General features: G+C 40.3%; 1 pseudogene; it reads left to right on the plus strand.

The window, feature by feature from the left end:
- The first annotated feature begins 330 nt into the window (after positions 1–330).
- On the plus strand, positions 331–1914 carry LOC102479587 (T-complex protein 1 subunit gamma pseudogene; annotated as a pseudogene).
- Positions 1915–4847: the final 2933 nt, after the last annotated feature.

A 4847-nucleotide genomic window follows, 5' to 3' on the forward strand; every position in this document is an offset into this window, starting at 1 on the left:
CCCAGCAGATGAATTATCTAGCCCTGGATTATGGGCACACAAGTGCCTTGCATATTCAGAGAGGTCCTGGGATGTGAACCTGAAACCTTCCCATGTTGACCAGCCTCACAGAGCACTGTGATTTACCACTGGGCCACTGTCCAGCCTTAATACTTGCTTTATTAAAGGGATAAACCTAGATAATTTGTATTTTAAAGCTGAATTATTTTTTCTTTTTTTTTAAGAAATTTTTGCTCTAGGGCACATTCACTGGCCTTAGAGACAGAGAGACAAAGGCTTCTCTCTGGTTCTCTCTCTCTCCGTAAGCTTCTGCCAGTTCTCTGCTCTGGGTGCCCAGCTCTATACTGTACCACCGTGATGAGCCATCATCCCACACTCCTGCTTAGCCAGAACACAAAGTGAGAATGTGGAAGAAAAGTTCAGTCTGGAAACATCAATGCTGCCAAGACTATTGCAGGTATCATACGCACATGTTTGAGACCCAAGTCAATGATGCAAATCAAAGTCCAGGATCCATCAACAGAGTCCATGATTGAAATTACCAGACACAGTATAGAAGAGATTGGAGATGGGACCACATCAGTCATTATTCTTGTGGAAAAATGCTGTCTGTTGCTGAGCACTTCCTAGAGGAGCAGATACAGCCAAGAGTGGTGATCAGTGCATACCGCAAGGCATTGAATGACACGATCAGCACCCTAAATAAAATCAGTACTCCTGTGGACATTAATAATCACTATACGATGCTGAACTTCATCAACAGCTCCATTACACCAAAGCAATCACTCCATGGTCCTCTTCAGCTTGTAACATTGTCCTGGACACTGTTAGGATTGTACAGTTTGAGGAGAATGTTTAGAAGGAGACATCAAGTAATATGCCAGGTGGGAAAGACACCTGGGGGGCATCACTAAACGTGTGTGTCTTACGTGGAGTCATGATAAACAAGGATGTGACCAACCCACGAATGTGGTGCTATATCAAGAATCCTCACATTGTGCTTCTAGATTCTTTTCTGGAATACAAGAGAGGAGAAAGCCAGACTGACATTGAGATTACACAAGAGGAAGATTTTATCCGAGTCCTCCAGATGGAAGAAGAGTATATCCAGCAGCACTTGAGGATATTAACCAACTGAAGCCTGATGTGGTCATCACAGAAAATGGCTCTCAGATTTATTTCAGCACTACGTCATGCGGGCCAAGGTCACAGCCATCTGGAGTCCAGAAGACAGACAATAATCACATTGCTAGAGCCTACAGGGCCCGGATAGTCAGCCGACCAGAGGAACTGAGAGAGGATGATGTTGGAACAAGAGCAGGTCTTTTGGAAGTCAAGAAAATTGGAGATAAGTACTTTACATTTATCACTGAGTGCAAAGACCCCAAGACCTGTGCCATTCTCCTCCAAGGAGCCAGCAAAGAGATTCTCTCAGAAGTAGAATGCAACCTCCAGGATGCAAAGCAAGTGTGTTGCAACGTTCTCTTGGAACGTCAGCTGGTGCTGGGGGTGGTGCCTCTAGATGGCTGTGGTTCATGCCCTGACAGAAAAATCTAAGGCCACGAGTGGTGTGTAACAGTGGCCATACTTGGCTGTGCCCAGCCCTAGAGGCCATCCCTCATACCCTGATCCAGAATTGCAGGGCCAGCATGATCCATCTCCTTACCTCCCTTTGGGCCAAGCACACCCAGGAGAATTGTGAGACCTGGGGAGTAAATGGGGAAATGGGCACTTTGGTGGACATAAAGGAACTGGGTATATGGAAGCCGTCGGCTGTGAAGCTGCAGACATATAAGACAGTAGTGGAGATGGCAGTGCTCCTGCTGTGGATTGATGACATCGTCTCAGGTCACAAAAAAGAAGGGTGATAGCCAGAGTTGGCAAGGTGGGGCCCATGATGCTGGCCAGGAGTGAGTGGTGGGCAAGGTGACTTCATTGCACAGAACCAGTAGTCTCCCCTTTCCTGGGCCACAGTGCCAGGGACACTGTGGATGTCTTTGTTTGGAAGGGAATCAGGTTGAGGGAAAACCCCAGTCCCTTTCTGTCCTGGCTGTTTGCAAAAGGCACTGAGATGTAGTTCTTCTCTATTGTAAGCTTTCCATTTAATTTGCTTCTGATGATTAAATCTAAGTCATTTGAAAAAATAAAAAAGAGAGACAGTAAGGAAGAAATTACCCCCCTATGTGGAATAGTCACACTGCCAATCCCTTCTCCTTTCTCCTCTCAGGATTTTAGGCAGGCATGCACAGGTGCCTGGCATGCATTTCAAGCCACTGGGTCTGTTACACAAGCCCCAGTCGGCCATGTGGGAGTCAGGCATCCTAACCACTATGCCGCTTGCTGACCCTAAAACTGTATATTAAAACAACAGATTGTAGTTTTGTTGATTAGTTCTACTATATTTCCTAGTCTGTATTTTATTATTTCTTTTAGTTTCTTATATTTGTTAATTTCCTTCCTTCTGCCCACTTAATTTGTTCTTCATTTTCTATTTGATCTGATTTTTTTAGGTGAAAAAAAATTTTATATATAGGTATTTACTTCTGTAAATTTCTTTGTTTTGGGTTTGGTTTTTTGTTTTGTTTTGTTTTGAGAGATTTTTCCTATAGGACACATCTGTTTGCTGAAAAGACAGAGAGCCAGAAGTGAGAAATCACATCTCCCCCCAGGGGAGTAGCCATGTTGCAATCCTTTCTCTTCCATTCTCCTCTCAGAATGTTGGGCACACATGCACACATACCTGGTATGAGTTTCAAGCCTTTGGTCCAGGACTCAAACCACAGTCAACCATGTGGGAGTCTAGCAACATAAACATTATGCCATCTGCTAGTCCTACATTTTTATTTGATATGTTTACAATATAATTAATACAATACAATATAACACATAGATTTCCAGGGGACATTCAATCACTGCTCACTTAGAACAAATTCTAAAACATGAAACTTGGAGTTTACAAACCACAATCCAAACCATAAGACCATATGTTTTTTTTTTTCATTTTTTTTCCTTCTTCTTTTTTTTTTCTTATGCCATAGGGTGTGTACACTCACTGGAGAGAAACAGAGAAGAGATAATGAAAGAAAAAATGAGAAATTATCCCTCAGAGGATATGGCTATCAAGCAATCCCTTTTCTTTCATTCTCATCCTAGGATTTTCTGCAAACACACACACACACACACACACACACACACACACACACACACACACGTGCCCAGTGTTTTCAAGTCACCAGGTCTTGAACCACAGTTAACCCTGTAGGCATCCTGTTCCTTAACAACAACGCCACCCGTTGGCCCCTCATGTTTCTTTTTAATGTACTGATTTGACTCAAAACTTACATTTAATATATTTTTCTCAAATAAAGTGCTATTTTCTTTTGTTTTGTTTTTTTTTTTAATATTTTAGACTTTTATTAATATCTTCTTAGTTTGTAACAGGTTAAAACTTCAATTCATCTTTAATCTTGTTTTTGTTTTTATCTTTTCTCTTGATTTAGCGGTCAAACATATGGTGTATAAGTTTGCTGAGGTTACCATACATAATATTACTCATTAAATGGTTTAAACAACAGAAATTTAATTTATCTCAGTTCTAGAGTCTGTAACAACAATGTCAAAGTATCCCCAAGAATGCTTCTCCTGAAGCCTCTCTAGCTGTCTGCATATGAACACCTGTTCTCACATGGCCTTTCCTCTGTGAGCACATATCCTTCTTTTCTCTTTCTCTTCTCCTAAAGAGACCAGAGTGGAGTAGGTTTCTCAATTGGACTTAATCATTTCATTAAAGGTCCTGTATCCATACACAGTCACATTCTGAGATAATGAGGGTTCAATGATTCAAATGTGAATTGGGAGGGAGAAGACACAATTTAGTCCATTATTTAGTTCATTCATTTTCTAGCCCTTTCACTTTGAAATATGTTTCTTTTTTAATATTTTTAATTTCATTTTCTTTTATACATTCAATCATGTTATTTAGCTTATAAAATGAGTATTTCAAAATGTGAACATTTCTCCCTAGTCCAATTGGTAAAAATATAAAATTACCTTTAGCAGATAATACCACATTTCTTTGTCCCATTAATTCTTTGTCTCTCTATTTTTCTTCTAAATGTCCTTCCTTAGACTCTACTCTTTTTTTTCAGACATAATTTTCTTATAATTAATACTTGCTAGAAAAAATATAGTAAAAAATACATAATTAATGACCATAGTAAACTATTTTTTACTATATTTTTCAATTTTAAGAAAAGCAGATTTAACTTTAATAAATCAAATAACTGCTAAGGAAATATGCTTAAAACTTAAAGCCAGGGGACCAGCAGTTAGCGTAATGGCTATGTCGCTGGACTCCCACGTAGTCGACCGTGGTTCGCATCCTGGACCCGGTGGCTTAAAACACACTGGGCGCATGTGCGTGCATGCCCAAGATCCCGAGAGGAGAATGGAAGAGAAGGGACTGCGGCATGACCATCCCCCCTGGGGAGTGATTTCTCGCTTTCTGTCTCTTATGTCTCTCTCTATCTGTCTGGCAAGCACATGCACCCTATAGCAAAAACCTCTAAAAAAAAAAAAACCTTAAAGCCTGGGATTCTGTTCAAATAGTCGGTACACGAACCTATCAGCAACTCAAGACAAGACAAAAATCCTTAAAACTGGAAAACAAAGCCTAGGAGAAAATCAGCAATGTTTTAGTCAAAAGTCATAAAATTTTCACCAGTTCAGTCTCATGTACTTAATCTTTTGTTGTGATTCAATTTTCCCAATTAAATTCTGGAATGTAATATTCAACTCCAGACTTGTTCCCCCAATTAAGTTGGCCATTTTCTTAGATTTGGAAGTCT

The sequence above is a fragment of the Tupaia chinensis genome, unplaced genomic scaffold (genome assembly GCF_000334495.1).
Source record: "Tupaia chinensis unplaced genomic scaffold, TupChi_1.0 Scaffold000365_1, whole genome shotgun sequence".
Lineage (NCBI taxonomy): Eukaryota > Metazoa > Chordata > Mammalia > Scandentia > Tupaiidae > Tupaia > Tupaia belangeri.